The sequence below is a fragment of the Coptis chinensis genome, chromosome 7 (genome assembly GCF_015680905.1).
Source record: "Coptis chinensis isolate HL-2020 chromosome 7, ASM1568090v1, whole genome shotgun sequence".
NCBI lineage: Eukaryota > Viridiplantae > Streptophyta > Magnoliopsida > Ranunculales > Ranunculaceae > Coptis > Coptis chinensis.
Window position 1 is genome coordinate 53,955,826 of NC_141462.1, and position 19,869 is coordinate 53,975,694.

General features: G+C 36.7%; 1 non-coding gene across 1 annotated transcript; it reads left to right on the forward strand.

Moving 5' to 3' along the window:
• Window positions 1-14,094: 14,094 nt before the first annotated feature.
• Window positions 14,095-14,203, forward strand: LOC147487966 (small nucleolar RNA R71). Its single transcript, XR_015203354.1, has one exon. It is a non-coding gene; the product is annotated as a small nucleolar RNA R71 (small nucleolar RNA).
• Window positions 14,204-19,869: the final 5,666 nt, after the last annotated feature.

A 19,869-nucleotide genomic window follows, 5' to 3' on the forward strand; every position in this document is an offset into this window, starting at 1 on the left:
TAAACCACTAGGAATTCCCTAGTGGACGAGTTATAGCCTCGTGAGAGTTTTCCGGTGAAGGTACTCACAAACTTCCTCTATACTACAACGACAAAGAAATAAAACTATTGTTTCCTTATTCATGCTCTAAATTAACTATACCTCTCACTTGCAATGCATATAGAGTAATCAAGTCAAAACCTAAGCTAATATATGCATAATAATCAATCATCTATGATACAAATATAAATACTATGAGTAATACAATGAAATGCCTAGCAGGTTCGTTTCTAAAATTCGAGATAGCATCCTTAAGTAGGTTCTCACAATAATAGTCAAGATACAACACTCTAATTTTTCCACTCAAGTTCCGCTACTCCAGTGTGCAGTGAGCACACTTTACCTTACAATCTCAATGACAACAAGGAAGCCGGAGTCGATCAAACACATTTGCCACTTACTATCACACTAACCTATTCCTAATTGAGCTAGAGGTCTTTATTAGGTGTTGCGGGGATTAGGAGATGGTTTAAGAAGGAAAGAAATGGATATTCAAAAAGGACAAGTCTGAGATAATAGAGTCTTCATATTATGTAACTTAGAGAAATCCTTGTTATTTTCTTTTTCTTCTATACTTTGTTTCCATCCTTAGCCATATATATTTTTTCTTTTCTTTGGCTTTTGACTCCCTTTTATTCTATTTTTGGAGTTTTTATTTTATTTCTATTTTTATTTTTCTTTTCTTTGGATGGAAACTTCTTTTCTTTATTTTCTGAAGCAATTAACTAACTTTTGTTTACACAAGTTTTTCTCTTCTTCTTTCTTCCTCATTCTATTTTCAGACTTATCTAAATTGGGTAGGTTGAATTTTTTATTTTGTTTTGTTTTGTAACAGGGTAAAGGATTTGTGGTTTATGAAAGGCTAAAGAAAGGCTCGAGGGGGCTTAACTAGCGGAAAATAATTCATAGGTTTGAATTTCTGGCTATATCGATCCGAAGAGGGCCTAAATTCTCGCTTAGGATATGGCATAGTGATCAAGCAAGTGGACGTGTGATTTCTCTATCCAGATTTTACTTCTCCCTTGTGTCATTTCTCAAATGTTTCGCTCATATAAGGTTTTAGGCTATATTCTCACAGGATTTGTAGAATAAGTACTCTAGCCTAGATTTCAGAAACTTACTGCTAACAATTATCGATACTCATGTAATATATTTATAGATAGATGCAAAGATTATTACCTATATATTAACCTAAGTTTCTAAAAATTATTCTAATGCAAAATCTACGTGAGGCTTCTAGATTATTAAGAGCATAGAGAAGGAAAACAATACCAATATTCCTAAGTGTATAGCATGAACTTATTTATTTATATTTTTGAATTTTTGAAATTTTAACTAGAAAACAAATGCATATTATCTCTATCTATATCCTAACAGATGCCTTAATTACACGTGTTTCTATGCCCCCAAACAAGAAACATGCTTTGTCTTGAAAGTATTTTAAATAAAGAGGGTAGGAAAAATACCATTGAATCGCATGAAATTTAGGAACATCTGCAAAACAAGGTTAGAACATACTAATATAGGAAATAAAAACTGACTCAACTCTATACGAGTTCTACCCATTATGGGGTTAACAAGAATGAAATTGCTTGGGACATAAGCAGACACTAACTAGAATTAAAATTTACCTTATCTCCCACTTTACTCATCATCTTCCTCATCCTCTTCTTCTATAAAGAAGTGAGGTTCCTTCGCGTCCTGCCATGCCATGATAATTTGCCAGGCTTCCCGCCATTTATCATCTATTATTGCTAACCTATTAAGAGCCACTTGGTCTGACGGGGTGTAGGGTGCAACCTGATGAGGTTGTATCCTCCACCCTTGCCAAGTCATTGCACGAAAAGATCGAATAATACTATTGGTGGGTCGTACAGTGTCGACCGTAATCCAATCCGTGAAACGTGTACAAAAATAGGAAAGAAACATAGCATAATACAGGAAATTAGAACAGGCATAAGAAGGTACTTATGCCTCATGCTATGGGATCGAGCTAAACTAGACATCAAGGTTCGGGGAAGGTCATGACACATACGTCCCGTGGCTAAAGCAAGGAAGACGCTGCAAGTGGCCTCATTCACAGAAGAAAAACGCCATTCCCTTAAAATGTTTAGCATGATCCAAAACATAACAGTTCCTATGTTCATGGACATGCTACCAAAGGCGACGTTATATTCCCCTTGGTCCTCGATATGGAAAATGCCCGCGCCATATGACTCATGCAAAAACTCGTAAGTGTAGACATACATATTATCTACCCAATAGCACCATGGGTCTTGTATTTCAGCGGGCATAGCAAGTCCAAGAACAAATGCTAGCAAGAACCTGGTAATTTCCATTGGTTCATTATCAATGTTGATGGAGAACATTGTTCTCCATCTGGTCTCTCAAAGAAAATGTAGTTATCGTAAAAATAAAATGCTAGTGTTGGAGAATAAAGTGCATCAGGTCTTACCATAAGCGGTTCCCAGCCAACGTATGTGATCGCCTCGCGAAACCAAGCACCGTAAGTAGTGCTTCGGAACAAAACTTCGAAAGACTGTTCCGGTATCAAGGTAGGAGATGTCATCTCAAAATTATGCCTGAATAGCCGCGAATGATCCGAAACTACCCGCAGAAAACCGAATTTTTCTCGGTCCACGTCCACGAAGTCTCGAGTAGCGAAAGCGCTCTGAAGATTTTGGAATTCCAGTGTTTGAGCGCAGGTCGCTCACCTTGAAGCGAAAAGCCTCGACAAAAATTCTGAAAAAAATTGCGCGAAAAGCGCGCTCCCTGCCGCCCGGTGTCTTGAAGATCGAAATTGAGACGAAACGTGGGAATCGTGGGAGTGAAAGGTGAGTGATGAAGGTTAGGTGTAGTGTGAGTTGTTAGTGTAGAATGAATGAAGTTTATATAGGTTTAAAGTTGCTAAAACGGATCGAGAAGTTGCCAAAAAGTTTTTACAGCAGTTTCCGAAAATTCTAAACTTTCCAAACCCGAAAATGGAAACAACTCATTTCCTTGATTCTAAAACAAACCTAGTATCTTTTAGGTTGAATTTAGGATAGAATCTACCTATTTAATCGAGATTTCATATACTTATTCATAGATTTGCCTAAACGGACATATTTTCACCTTGACTCCGCAATAAATTCTAAAACAAGGGTCATATAAAAATCATGCTGGAATAGATAACACCACCCCCAAACAATTTAGGAAGGTGGGATCAATATTAAACAACCACGCATAATGAAAATAATCTCATTATATTAAAATTTTCATTCGAAGTACATTTCACTACAAAATTCAAATTACGGAATTAAACTTACATTAAAATAAATAACAATAATGAAACTACAAATAAACATCAAACGATACTATCCCTAACTACTTCGGTACTGGTAGCGGAGGGCACACGGTCAGGAGATAGCTCCTGAGCTCTCGATGGGCCAGCACCATTCATCTTTCGGCGACGACGCTCGTGCATCGATGGTGTGTCCTCAGAAGGAGAATCCCCGTGAGGTGGGAATCGTGCAAGCATGTCGGCCCGGAACTGGCGCTGAGCTTCTAGCTTGGCCCTCATCTGTTCCTACCGCTCGTCTTCCGGCTGGGATCGGATCTCGAAATTATAATGGATAGTAGCCTGTCGAGTCCGGAGGTTTTCGCAGATAGTGTTGAGTGAACGCATGCCACGATGAATTACGGCCATGCGTTCTGCATCTGACCAACACCTCTCCAGGGCATCTGCATCAAAAAAGTCAAGTCCTCCTCATCCTCCGAGGCAATCTCATTTCCCCTATCCTCCTCGGCATTCTCATTTCCACCATACTCTTCATCCTCTATCCTATCCTCAGGCAACCTCCAAACTCGTTGGACACACTCCTTATAAATGCGAGGATTTCGGTGCAGGGTGATGTAAGACCTATCAGACGCCGGAGCTGCTCTCAACTTCAGTATGATCTTGGTTATCAACACAGGGAGAGGTGCAACAACCTTCCCTACTCCCCTAATCATGCTAAGCAAAAACTCCAAGATACAAAACTCGTACTTCTACTCGTGGAGTATCCATAAAATGTGGAGGCAGTTCAGACCGATGTCGCTGACCTTCTCCTTGCCCAGGACGTTCCGACCAATCCACTGAGCTGCAGCCAGCTGGTTGGTTCTGAGGGATGCCTGGCGAACAAAATGCGATCTCGCATTGTAGTTCCCTTCGGTAACTGTCACGTTCATCAATGGCTCTACCCCATTGTATTGGGACTCCTGCAACGTGACATCCAGATGGATTCTAGGCGGAATGCCTAGAATCTCAGCCAACAACCTAGTAGTTACTTCCTTCCTCCTCTTCGCCACCATAACAAAAATATTCTAGTCCCCTCCACCTCCTTCGTGTTGTAAAACCGTCGGACTAAGTCTTCGTGGTAAAAGGCTTCAGTCGAGTACCACAAACTATTCCAGTCTCTACTGATCATTTCGTCACCGTAAAACGGTGCGAAGTGGTCGCCAGTAAATGCTTACTCCAGCAAGATTCGACGTTGTTGAGCCATTTTAGAGTTTGGAATGTAGTGGGGGTTTAAAAGGGATGTGGTGTTGGAATTTGAGTCGACCGACTGAAACAAACCGTGGTGGTGGCGCGACAGTTCACAATTTTTGAGATTTTCGTTGGTTTTTGCTTCTTTCTACTTGGTGGAGGTGGTGGTGGATGGATTTATAGAAGATTTGAAGTTGATTTGATTGTGGGCGTGGGTTTAATTAGGTTTCTTTTTATTTTTTATTTTTATTTTTTTTTTTTTTTTTTTTTTTTTTTAGGTTTGGAGCTTGGTGGTCGTTAATGGTGATTTGGAAGATGAACGCGACTGTTTGGGGAAAGGTAAGGGCGCGGGTGCGCTGCTGGGCGCGCGGGTTGGGCCCAAGCCCAATTCGAAATTTTTGAATTTTTCGATTTTTAGTGAAACTTCAAATCAAAATTGCCGCTTCGTTACTGGTCCGATTTTTGTGAATGAGATATGGAAATGATCATGAGAGAATTTCCAATCTAATGATCCATAAAACACTCTATTCCGACCTTGGATGACATATAAGATAGTGGAAAACGCATCGAAGTGCGTGCATGACGTATGTTATGCGAACGACTGAACTCTAAATTCATGGATTATGTCAACCCGAATCGTAATACAATTCAACGGCCTAAGCAATTCTAATGGGACATAAAACATTCTAGGACGGAAACATGAACACCCCACCCCCAAACAAAATTTTTTTTTTTTTACAACGAAGCTTAGAAAATTTGTTTTTTAGCAGTGGGTCTTTTAAAGTCAGATTCCCGAGACTTCTAGATTACTATGTTTATTCTTTAATATATATATATATATATATATATTTTTTTTTTTTAATTTTTAAAAAAAGAAAAACAATAACAAGAAAGACATAATTCACCCCATAGAGAAACATGACTCAAAAATCCGAGAAAACATACAAGAGTGGAAAACGTGAATTATGTTAAACGTGGACTTAGGATCCGGTACTTACAGCGACACACTCCGTAGGGAGAGCCCTGTTACCTTAATGGTGCACTCACCAATATATGGAAATGAAAGGAAATGCACCAAACACAAAAGTTGAGTCGTTTATAGTCAGATACTTGAGACTTTATCTAAACATATGTATGAACATGCAGTTTATCATATATCAACAACCAAAATAGTTGTGGATCATTCCATAAATAAATATCACAGAAAACATATCCAAACACAATCAAGCACCAAGATTTCCTATGACGCAACCTAGTGAAATGAAAGCGAAGTCGGATAACCCTATTACGTAACCTAGCATGCACCTTCTTTTTCATTTTTGAACGAGAGGGTGTTCTAGTAAATAAGTGTGGGAAGGTGAATGGTTGTGGAGAATATGGTGGATATGGATAAGTTGTAGAAGGAAAGCATGGAAAAAATGAGGATGTGGGTTTAGCACAAAACTCATTCATAGTGTAGGTAGGGACTGTCTCAAGTCTGAAAATGAAGGTGTCAAATGGTTTATCTTTCTGAAGTATTTGTTTACTAGGTGGATTTAAAAAATTATGAAGCACAGAAGAAACAAAATGATCGAGTGCAAACTCGAGATTCCTTTGAAAGGGTGGAAGGAGGGGAGTCGAGGTGGATGTTGTGCAAAGTAGTTCTTGATAGGGTGAATCATCACCTCCTCTAAGAAACTCATCGAATTCCTCATCTAGATTGGTCATATCCACGTTACTATAATAGTCCTCTACATCTTTGAGAAAGCCATCTAACTCATCCTCATCCGTAATATATGTATCGACTAGTGTAGGGATGAAAATGTTGGAGTTTGAACTTCCAAAGAAAAGAAATTTGGGCATATGATTATCAGGGAACGTGTTCTTAAAATAATCTCGAGCAAAGCTCTCGATCATGCTAACCTCTCCATCCATAGGCGAATCGGGTAACTGTGTCTTTGTTTTAAAAACATTGACTTCAACAGCAAGATGGCCAAAAGACATGGACATTGAACCATCGCGGAAATTAATGAGCACATTGGTAGTTGCCAGGAAAGGACTCCCTAAGATGATCAGGATAGAGTCGTTAACGACTTTTGTATCGAGGATGACAAAATCAGTCCGATAGTAGAAATCCTGAATTTTTACCAGAACATTTTCGACCACACCCTTGGGATAATAGACCGATCAGCTAATTGCAATGTCATTTTAGTGGGTTGCATTTCGTCTAGGCCTATTTGTCTATACAAATAAAATGGGAGTAAGTTAACACTAGCCCCCAGGTTTAATAACGCGGTCGTCGTATAGGAATCTCCTAAGGTGCATTGTGCAATGGGGCTCCCGGTGGTCCTTGTACTTAACAATTCCATTATGTTCAGATAGAGTTGGGAATTGTTCTGTTAAAAAGGTGTCTTTTGGTATATTTATCTTACGCCTAGTAGTACACAACTCCTTAAGAAACTTAGTATGGTGTGGTAGCTTTTTAATAGCTTCGAGGAAGGGAAGGTTTATAGTTAGATTCTTGAAAACATCCCTAATCTCCTCATAATTATTATCCCTAGCTAACACGGCTAATTTTTGTGGAAACGGTGGTTTCTGTCTATATTTAGCAATGGTATCACCTGGATGTTTAACCGTGGCTTTCTGTTTCTTAGGTTGTTTTGTAACTGGTACCTCTACAGTGGTAGGCTCTTCAGTTTCTTTTTCGGTATCTAGTAAAATAGCGTGTGTAGGGGCTATCGTGGTGGGGTAACTATAGGCATAGTTACTTTGTTATCAACCACTCTGCCAGAACGGAGAGTGGTGATGGCCTTTAGCTCACTTACATTTTCATATTCATTACTAGTATTATTGGTTACCTCAAAGGCTGTGTTTGTTGTTTTAGGATTAGGTATTTCGTGACCTGAAAACACACCTTTGGGTTAAAGATTTATCTTGGGCCAACCGTTGGCTTAAATTATTAACGGATTGTAGAAGTCATTTGGTTAGATTGAGCCATAGTTTGGAAAAGTTTTTTTGCTCGCTTTGTATGAAGGTGTCAAGACGATCCGGTTGTGTGGGTGTAGTAGTCACGGGTGGTGTGACTGGAACTATTTCGCGTGAATTATTTATGGGTGGATTTTGATAATTATTATTTACCGGAACGATACCTCTATTAGCATTATAATTATTATAACTACCTTGACCTTGTGCTTGACCTTGTCGAGGTTGCACTTGGTTGTTATAATTATTAAAATACCCTGACCCTGTCCTTGTCGTGGTGGAGCTTGGTTAAAACTATGCGTTGGCCTAACATATTGATTATTGTACCCTAGAGGTGTGACGTGTTGGTTATTTCTCCAACCGAAGTTGGGATTTTGTCTCCAAGGGGCGTTAGGTTCACTATTAATGGAACAAGCCTGTTCATAGGCTATAGGACAGTGGAAGTCGGGATGCTCAGGGCTCCAATAGAAACTACATGGATTTGAATTTACATTCATGACGGGGATAGGCTTTTGTTGAACAGAAATGGCCCCTACCTTTTTAGTGAGTGATTCGATTAGAGTTTTAAGCTCGGGATCGTGTTTAATTTCAAACATCCCGGCGGCCTTAACTGTATTTGATGAACTAGCGGAGCGGTGGATATCATCACTACCCCCTTGTTGTTATTTAAGCTTAGTTTGATCCTCTAAAAATTTATAAGCCTCCGAGGCTCCTTTGCTTAAGAAACTACCCCCATTCATTATGTCTAGGACTTCTTTATGGTGGTGTAGAAGTCCTTTGAAAAAGGCACGAACTAACGTGTCTTTCGCTAAGTTATGATGTGGACACTCTATAAGGAGATCGGTGAAACGATTCCAAGCCTTTGAAAATGATTCATGAGGATTTTGTCGAAAGAAATGAATCTTGGAAAGCATCTCATCCGTCTTTAGGGTTGGGTAAAAATGTTCTATAAACAGCTGAACAAGTTTAGCCCACGAGTCCACAGAATTAGGAACTTGGGTAGTTAACCAAGACGCCGCCTTATCGGCTAAGGTGAAAGGGAATACCCTTAGTTTAATTTGTCCGCACCAACCGTAGGATGGTGGAATGTTGTTAGGACTTGTTCAATCCTACGATAATGCTGATAATGTTTTTCATGGTCTAATCCATGAAAAGCGGGTAACAAATTAAAATATTTTGGGGATTCGAAATCCCCAATCGGTCCGCTAGAACGATGCAAGATTTGGGGCTATCGCTCAAGGCTTTATAAAAGTCCGAGAGATGAGTCTCTCCTTCGTCGGGCATTATGTCAGGTGGTGTGTGTGAAATAGTAGCTAGAGGTGTAGTGGGTGGTATACTAGATAGACTTGTTTGTTGACGTTGTTGTGTAATTACGTTCGGTGTTTTTGTTCGGCCAGACCTTAATCTCATACAAGGCTAAGACCAATTTTAGCTAAACACATCAACACTCCAAACTATTCTGATATACTAGTATAAACCTCTAACAGGAGAAGCGAGGTGTGGAAGAAAGGAATACCTGATTGCGTCCTTGCTTCGCTTATGAATAGCGTCTTGTTTACACGTGTTCAGTGTATATAACAAGTTAGAACACTGAAAAACTTGAAAAATCAAAATTCGAATCAAAACTGTAGAAATCCGGAAAACTCTAGCTTAGGGCGCGGGTGCGCTCACTTAGGGCGTGGTCGCGCTCCGTGTAACTTGAAGTTACAGTGTTTTAGGGCGGGTCGCACTCCACATGGGGGTCGCCGTTGTTGATCTTTTAGGGCGTCTTGCGCTTGAGTTAGAAGCGGTCGCTCCTGTATATTTTTTAGGAACTTTCCAACGCTGACTAGGAAAACCACAGTATGAATCAAACAAGGGTGGGTGGGTTTAATGGGACTTTAAGAAAAGTACTTGTACTACAAAAACAATGCGAAAGTGAAACTAAGATGGCAACGGCGCCATTTGATAAAACATAAAATTTGTAGTTTACCTACGAAATGAACGATAAAACTCAAAACGTAAGTAAACTAAAACTATTTTATGTGCCTATATTTTATCAAAGATTCTACTCTCAATCCTATGAGATATAGTGGAGTAGGAAGTTCGTTCCACTCCTAGTCCTTCCGCATATGCTGTGTTCTCTACGTATAAGTGCTCTTAACTCTAAAGTCTAATGAGAGATTTACGAAGTGGCAACTTGACTGCGATGCAACTACCCACAAGATGCAACTAGTCGACTATCAGAACAACTATGGGAATGCTACGTTGATTTTATGATAAGGAGTTAGAGGGGATTGATTCCACCTTAACTTCGACTTAATCCTACTAATCCACGAATCGTCATAATCCGAATTGAATCGCGAAACAATATGGTTACTCCTAATCCCTAATTACACATGGCATTTCTACCAATTTATAACTAGTATGTGAACGATTAAACCCATTCTCATGGTGAACTAATCGCTTCCTAGAGTGGAAAGGAATTTATGCCGACTCTCTACGATAATCGAATCAAGCTTTCATCAAGGCTTCTCAACCCCTCAATGGAGGTTTAGCCGAGAATCATCACGCTATCATTCCCAATGGAATTCAAACAAGACATGATATAAAGATTGAAACTTTGCTTGTTTAAACCCAATTCAAAACTACTAATGCAATAATTGAATTAAACTAATAATAGCAATTACTTGAATCTACGAATTGAAACTAAACAATTAATGGAAATAAAACTAACTTATGGAGAACACTATTTTATTAATCTAATGAAAAATAAAACAATGATTCAAATACTAAATTAATAATCTAACTAATCTAAGTATAGCTATCTACGTAATAAGGGAAATTAGATCTAAACAATTGTAAATGACAAGAATCGAAATTGACAAATAGCTATTTTATTTATCAAACTAATTAAGAATAATGATTCTAAGAGTTTAATCTAAAACAAGAATTGAATATAAACTAAACTTAATTTAATTAAATAAAAACTAGATCTATAATTATCTATTGTTTTAGGTCTAACTAGCTACCATTAACTATCTACCATTAACAAAGAGTGAAGCTTTGGTTTTTATACTTTCAGATCCAAAAATCGTGCATGGGCTTGGAGCCATGTTTTGGGCCAGAGAATCAGGCCCAAAACCCAATTCTTTCAGTCCAAAAAGGCCTCTTCAGCTGCAGTTGGCTTCAACAGACTTCTCGTCCACTTCTACTCCTCTGATTGGATCAAGGCTTAGACTATTGGAAAGCTCTTTCCAAGCCGGTCGTTTTGACATAAGGTAGGCCCCATTCCGGGGTTTGAGTCCAAAGATACGGTCTTCGGAAGTTCTGCTGACTTTGTGTGCTATTTCTGCCCGCGTCGACTTTTCAACTTTTGACCGGGCTTTAGAAAGGCTTTGTGTTCTTGAATCTTGGCCTTTAATCACAGAACTCCTTAGCAACCGACCTTTGCTCCTTTATCTCGCTAAAGTGGCACATTTCTGCACATAATGGACTTTGAAGCCTGAAATGCATAAAAACACATAATCAATATTAACTCTTAATTATTACTCACATAATTGGTCTAAAAGTATGGCTGTTACAGGGTTAAAACTACAGTTTTGGGCTCTTATCAGTATTCTACCTCACTTGATCGAAACAGATAAGAATTTCACCTCACTAGTTCGTGCAGTGATGCAGACGCATCACATAACACTACTAAGCTCATATAAATTAACTTTTTATTCATAAAAACTAATCACTCACTCTATAAACTATTGACATTTTAAGAAATTAAAAACAACTAATCCCATGACAGTAGAAAATAAAATTAACTTCTACGTACCCTCTTCGCAATACTATACCATAACGACTAAAAATAGATTAACTCTCCGTACTTTTGATACTTCAAGCTCCTTTCCGAACCTTTTGTGGTGACCGGATAGAGAATACAGAGATATAGAAAGTGTTGATGTAGTGAACGCAGGAGACGCTACAAAATATAGCTTTATAGGAAAACTTTCAGAAGTGATCCACGTCGTTACTAGTCCTAATTGTGAAGCTACAGCTTCCTGACGCTGGCAGAATTCAACTCCTATCTTAACTCGAATTCTAAAATCTATCGCACTCTCCCTCTTTTGCTTTGCATGAACTAGGTTAGTTTTCCTGATTATGTTGGAACTTCCCTAGTCCTCTATCATTGTTTGAATTGGATTTGGAGAAAGCTACTCACAATTGGAATGGAAATATAAAAAAAACTCAAGAATTCGGTGAGTTTTTTTACTTTATATCTTTAGCACAGGTTCAGGTACGCATTTATTTTCTCAGTTTGATTTCATTGTCATGAGCTACTGATTAAACTATCTATTTAACTACTTGGGTTGCCTCCCATAAACGTTATGTTTAATGTCGCCAGCCGACACAGGGGACTTAAGGTTACCCCTCTAACTAGCTTATGTAATTAATTTTATAAATTTGTGGGTCTTTTATAGTCAGATTCCCTAGACTTAAAACTTGTTTGTAATCCAATTTTTGCTCTTTTTATCTTCATTCTTTTCCATGCATGGCCTATACATTTTAGTAGAGGGTGAGTCATCTTAATTAAATCTTTGATAAATCTACGATTAAAAGTAGCTTGACATAAAGATGCTCGAATGTCTTCTATTTTTGTATGAGGTTGACCAGTGTCTAGCAATGTATTAATATGGTGTATAACACTATCCTTGTTATAATTCATGCCTAATTGTGATACACATGATAAAAATGGATCTTTGTAGTGAGTGTTCCTAAAACTTTTATTAGCTATTGTGTATACTACACATAGATCATCCATCTTTTCTGTATCATCATCAGGGTTTCTAAATAGTGCAAATATGTTTTCATCTACTCTCATATTCTCGAAAGTGATAGACATGTTCCCATTCCTACAATTTATTAGAGCTTCTGCTGTTGCTAAGAATGGTCTACCCAAAATGATAGGAATTTGGTTTCCATTTGTAGGTAAAGTGTCAAGAACTATAAAATCAACAGGGTAATAAAAATCAGAGATCTTGATAATCACATCCTCTATTACTCCTCGTGGAATCTTAATAGATCTATCAGCTAACTGTAGTCTAACATTTGTTGGTTTCAAGTCTTTTAACCCTAGTTGTTTATAGACTGAGTAAGGTAACAAATTTACACTAGCACCTAAATCCAATAATGCTTGATCACTGTAGTCCTCTCCTATTCTACACGTAACTGTAGGACTACTGGGGTCCTTATGTTTTACTACGGCTTTGTTCTGTAGAAAGGATGAACAACTTTGTGCAATAAAAGCGTCCTTAGAAATATTTGTTTTCTTCTTTACTAGGTCTTTTATAAATTTTGCATATGAAGGTATTTGTTTAATTGCACTTAGAAAAGGAATATTGATATGTAGATTTTTAAAAATATTCATGATCTCATTATATTATGCTTCCTTTTTGTTATCTTTTAACCTAGAGGGGAATGGTGCGGGTGGAATTTTTTCAGTTACTTGCTCTTTGGTTTTCTCAGTTTCAACTGGCTTTTCCTTATCTTTTGTTATAACAACTTCATCAGAATCAGGTATGTCAACTTTGTTATCTACTTTCTTTCTTGACCTAAGGGTAGATATTAAGTTAACTACCTCTGTGGGTGCGGATGAAGGGGTGGTTTCAACTTGATAAACATTTCTACCTTTTGGGTTTTGTTCAGGTTGGCTTGGTAAGGTTCCTTTGGGTCTCTCGGCTATACTAGCTAGTATCTGATTGAATTGTTGGCTTATTTGTTGAGTCATAACATCAAATTTTTGGTCAATCCTTTTGAATTCATTCTCGGTCTTGGTGGCTAAAGGTTTCATGGTTTCATCTATGGTGTTGGGTTGGGTTTGGTAATTAGCCATAAGATCAATGGTTAATTCTCTGTTCAAGTTTGTTTGTTGTTGTTGTTGTTGTTGTTGTGGGTAATACTATGGAGAAGGTGCTACTGCACCTCTATTATTCATGTATTGTTGCCTATTGTTCCCTTGATTACCTTGAAAACCATATTGGTTTTGCTGTGGAGACATGCTTTGTCTCCATGAATTGTTTGAGTTATTCCTAAGATCTGGGTTATAGTTGTTGTTGTTGTTAAAATTATTTTGATAACCCTGTCTTTTGAATGTATTAAAAGCACAAACATCATCAGTACCTTGAGCAACAAACATAGAGCAAAGAGAGGTGTCATGATCTGTAGTAAGGCAATTTTCACAAAATTGATTGACACTCATTGCTTGTTGAGGTTGATTATTCTTTGGAGGGTTTAAAGTGAATGAATCAAATTTCTTGTTTAAGTTTTCGATTCCCCGGGTTAAACTAGCAATGGCACCTTCAAGTTTCTCATTGAGTTCGCTTTTAACCTCATACATACCTGGTTTACTAAAACTCATCCCCCCATCTACCCGTGCCATGTCCTCATGGTCACTACTATTGGCCCAATCCTTAGAACTCTCAGAAAAGTTTTGCAAAAAAGTGTAGGCTTCATCAGGAGTAAGACTAGTAAATCTTCCTCCATTCATTGATTCAATTAACTGACGGTTCATAGGTGAAAGACCTTTTATAAAGTAATGTACTATATTAAGTATGTCAAAACCATGATGTGGGCAACGGACAAGTAAATCATTAAATCTATCCCATGTTTTATGAAACTCTTCATTAGGTTTTCCTTTGAAGGTTGAAATAGCCAATTGCATGGCCTCAGTTTTATGTAAAGGGTATATTGTTTCATAAACTTTTGTGATAGTTTCTCCCAAGTAGTTATAGAATTAGAGGGTAGGGATCTATACCAACGTAGTGCGGCATCCTCAAAAGTCAAGGGGAACAACCTTAATCTAGTCTCTTCAGGGGAAAGATGAGGTGCTTTAAAAGTACTTAATATGCTCAAGAACTTACTCAGATGATTATATGGTTCTTCATTTGTTTTGCCATAATATCTTGGCAACATATTAAGAATAGTGGGCTTAATCTCATAGTTATTGTTATTGTCGGGCATCACTATGCAGTTTGGTGGTTGAACCGCGATAGGTTGAAACAAGGTGCTAAGAGTTCTTTGATCAGCCATGGCGGCTAATGGTACTCTCTCTGTTGTATCCTCTAAGTCTACTAGTGGTGTGTGTGTTTCAGAATCAGAATCAGATCCTGAGTTTGATGGTGTGGTCTCCTCCAAAACCAGAATTGGAAGATTGTTACAAGAATTAGCTCTTCTGATTAAACGTTTACGAGCTGAATCACGAAACCAAGTTTTCATGTACTAGATAATAAAGCTATGTAAAATAATCTAATATGCACTTAATTAACTAAATTATATTATCAAACTATATGATGCTAACTATTAATGCTAATTATGAAACCACTAACATGGGATTCACGGTGGAAGAGAAGCACTTACTGTTACAGCAAGCAAAACAAGTCCAAAAATTTTGAAATATTTATAGCTGCTACCTGATATGTCCAGGAAGTAGCCTGTAAAATTTCAAAGCAATCAGAGCTTGCTAAAAAAATTTAGAATTTTTGATATTGTGCAAATAACTCTGCTCGACTATTTTTACAGATGCTTGCGTCCTAAAAACTGAAAACGAGGTACTACAAAGATGATGTTAGTTACCTAAGTAAGACAAGTACTAAAAATTCGAAAAAGTTCCAATAAATTACTGATACTGTACAGATCAACTCTGTAAAATTTCAGAATTTTTTGAAATTTATAAATACATTTTATGTACTGTTCTTTTCTGTTAAACAAATACAAAACTTTATGAAAATACTTTCTACTATGCAAATCTAATTGAATTATGCTAAATTAATCTAATTATGCAAAATATGCAATTTATACTATATGAATTCCTAAATTAAAGTAAACTAAATTAAATATTATATCACCTAATCACTTAAGAGCGGGCAGCGGCGCCATTGAAAAAGCACGCAACACGTAATTATTTGTGTCGTTGTTTGTGTTAAGTATCTTTTGCAAATCTTACTTAGCCTAATATATATTGATTAGTATAGTGGCTAGCAAGGTATCAATCCTACTCTAAATAACTAAGTGATGATAATAGAAATTCATAATCTAAATTACTCTAATGGATGCAAGTAAAAGATGTGGCTAAGTAATGCAGAATATATAGTTGATTTGGTTTGAGATTTAAACTATGCATAAAATAAACTAAATTAAATATATGAATATGAATCAAGAGAAAGAATATCTTGGGAGAGATGAATCCACCAAAATCATAGAATTAGTCTAATAGATCTACCTATCATACTTAATATAAATCACCAATAGAAACTCACCATACCTACAAACCTTATACTCATAACCATGATGATAATATGTGGCTTTCAACATGCTTTCTATTTTTCCATCAAATACTTCTTCAATCTCCAATGATATCTTCTATCAAACCAAATTGTGCTTTAAGTAGCATTTAATATACAACTCTAGGTGTCATGGAAAATCCACATGTGGCATTAACCATACAACTAATTGAGGTGCCATAAAGAATCCAACCATCACACTAGAACACTAAAAACTAGAAGAAACGAATCTAGGGTCTGTGGTATTTGGCTCTACACAATCATGAATTACCCTAAGATCTCCTAACCTCCACAGGGGTGTTAGATCCATGGACGAATAAAAAGAAACTCAATGAGGGATTTAAACTAAAACATGATAGAAGAAGAACTAAATTAAAACATATGAAAAATACTTCATCTCCCCTCCCAAGAGAATGGAGATTAGCCCCTCATACTATGCTATGAACACAATATGGAAAGGAATAATCTTTATAGCTATTAATGGTGAAAAGATCTGAACTTTCTTCTCTCTTAATTCTAGATCTAAGATGCAAACACTAAATTTCCTAGATGATGTTAACTGAGGTTTTTGTGCCTTATATATTGGCTTATATGCTCGTTTGGATAGAGATCCGAATCCTATGTTTATTTGGTGTCAAACTCTCTGTAATCTTTCTAGAAGCAATCTTGGAAAAGTTAAATTTGGTTGGACCAAAGTTGGACGTGGTCCACTTTGCCCTGCAGGCTATTTCCCAAGCTGCAGCTTCTGACAGCTTTCAGTTTCCTAATTCTTGTAAAACTCTGACGTCTTCTCCATGTTGATCTCATCTTCCTAAGAAGTCGAAATTAAGGCTTTGAGATCATATTGAAGACTCTTCTAACTCAATTATTATCCTCTTTTAGAGTCCCATTAGGCTTGGCACTTATGGAGACAAATATGACATTTTTTCCCTAGGCCTTTAGCTGTAATTCCCAGTGACTCCTTTTTGACTTGTTTGACTTCTTTTCCCTCCATATAATATATTTAGGTTCTTTGACCTACAAAAACTAAAATTGCATCATATTAGAATATTTAAATATAAAATTGAGACTAACATACACATTATTGGGGTTATAAATCATTACTTTTGAGCACTTATCACCGCACATCCAGACAATGTTTGTTCCATTAATAGCGAACCTAACACACCTTGGAGACAAAATCCCAACTTCTGTTGGAGAAATACTTTACAGGTTACACCTCCAGCATATAATAATAAACATATTAGGCGAGCGAACAATTACAATCAAGCTATACCGAGACAAGGCCAAGTACAAGGACAAGGTAATTATAATAATTATAATGCTAATAAAGGTATCGTTCTGGTTAATCATAACTATTAACACCCACCTATTAATAATCAATGTGAGATAGTGATAAGAGCTCAAAATTGTAGTTTTAACCCCTTAACAATATAGTTGTTAGACCAATTATGTGATTAATAATATAGGTTTATCACTAATTACGTGCTTTCGAGTATTTCAGACTTCGGAGTTGAATAAATGTAAATTTTTTACTAATTAGGTGCTAAAAGGAGCTAAAGTGATTGCTATGAAAGTTCTATGAAGAAAGCCCAAGTTTCACGGAGAAAAAGCCCTTAAAATGCCCAAGTCAAGTTGTTAAGTGAAAGTCAAACTGGATTAGAAAGCTGAAGAAAAGTCAACAGAATTTCAAAAGGCCATATCTTTGGGCTCAAACCTCATATTTGGGCCCATTTTATATAAAAATAACCGGCTCAGAAAGATCTTTCCAATGGTCTAGACCTTTACTCGATCAGAGTAGCATAACTTGGTGAAACCTTGCGCTACAGTAACACGACTAGAATTGGAAGTCTTGGATTCAACAATTTGGGTTTTGGGCTCGATTTTTTGGCCCAAAACATGGCTCCTCAGCCCATGCACGAATTTGGGGATCTAGCTCTTCTATATCAAGAGACAAAAACTTAGCTCTTAATCTATCTAGATCTAAACCTAGTTATAGATAAAAAAAACTTAGTATTTAGTTAGTCAATTAGTTTTTAGTTAGTTTTGTAATTAGTTTAGACTGAAATAATTTAGTTTATATCTAGTTTTATTGCATTAAATTAGTTTTTTATTAATTAGCATCAAATTAGTGTTTAGAACAAGATTTAGTTTTTAGAATCAATAATTAGTTTGTATTACAAGTTTTAGTTTCTAATTCAATATTTGATTTATAGATTTAGTTTGTCTTAAATTTATAATTAGTTATTCATAATCTTAGTTCTACATTAGTTTTAATTTCAGTTTTAATTCTTAGACTATTGTTCAATTCGTTTAATCAAGTTTAGTTTAATTTAATTATGTCTTCCTATTATTGTTTATTGTCAATGAGTCCAATGAAACTAGGCTAAAAATTCCATTAGAGGAGGTTAAAGAAGCCATGTGAGGATGATTGCTTGTTAGAATTGTTGTTATTTAGAATAGAATTTCAAGTTCATTATTATGAGTATTTAGAGATAAACCTCAAAATGATAAACTAGAGTTTAGAGCCACCATCAAAGAGATTTGTGGTGGAGCTAAACTCTCATGCTAGTGGAACCTTAATATTCCAGAGGACTTGGTATTCACTAGGGATCAATATTCAATTCGATGACTAACTAATAGCCAATCGAATTGTATGGTGGAATTTCCCCCCTCTATGTTCTTCCAATTCATTAAATTCACCTTTTAATTACTTAGTTAAATTAGTTAAATTTATAATTAGTTTTAGTTTAAATAAATCACAACACTACTCTCATTGTTCTCACCATTGTTTCCTTGTATTTGATTAATTGAATTCATTTATGTCTTGCTAGTTTAAGAGTGGAACGATTTCGTACTCTATATATTACATGATTATATATGTGAGAGTAGGAAATAAATAATTGATACCATAAGAATAAGGTTAGAGTAATCTAGTTGAGTTTTTACGGGTTATCAAATGGCGCCGCTGCCATCTTAAACTCATTCAGGACAAGAATTCAATTGGTTGAATCGAAGGGGCAATCCCCCATTCTCTACCCACCCACCCTTTTAATTTTTCTTTCTTGTTTCTCATATTTTCATTACTTTTCACTGTTTAAAGCACAGGGGCGCATGCCATCCCTTTTGCCTTGTTCATAGCGCGTTCGTCCTCCCTTAAGCTTACGGAATCACAGTGAAGAATACTACGGTAAAAGTATTGTTAAATTTCGAAAAAATTCTGAATTTTTTTAGCCATAATACTTTAGGTGTTATTGATTTACTGGAATATTTTCAGAATTTCCCTAGTTGTTTTACCTAGTGAACTAATACAATATTTACAGTGCTGCATTTCAGCTTTTAAACCGTAAGTTCTTGAAAAACAGAAGATTAAGGTTATTTCAGCAGTTCCAAAAATTCTAAATTTTTTACAGGTGTATCTATCATAAGTCAGGAGTTTTTAGTAAAAATTTGATGAGTTTTTTATTTGTTTTGACCTCCTATCTAGTGGAGTCTTTCTAGTGTGTTTCTGCAGTTTTGCAAACAATTAATTTTTGGAACAACAGCCGTTAAGGAGGGTTTCTAGAACTCCAATTGCTCTAAAAATTTTATAGGAATAGCCATGCTCTGTTAGGAGTCTCAAGAACAATTTTGGAGATTTTTGGCTCTGTTTTGATTGGTTAACCATTCAGTTGTTTGTATTATGTCCGAAAACTGTTTCACAAACTTTAAAGGGCCATAGAAGGACTTTCATAACTTTGATCGATCTGAAATTTTACAGACTAATTGATAGATGTCTTAGAAAACTACTGTAAAAATTTCAAATTTTTTGGACCAATAAAACATTACTGGACATTGCCAAAGGCAAGAGCGCGACCTGCGCCCGTGTCAGGCAAATTTTGAGCGCCCCCCCAACTCACTGAAAATCGCCTCAGGCATGAGCGCGACCTACGCCCTTCACAGGCAAATTCTGAGTGCCCCCCACACTCAACTCACTAAAAATTGTCTCAAGTATGAGTGCAACCTACGCCCTTCAAAGGCAAATTATGAGCGCACCCCACTCCCTCTTCTGGA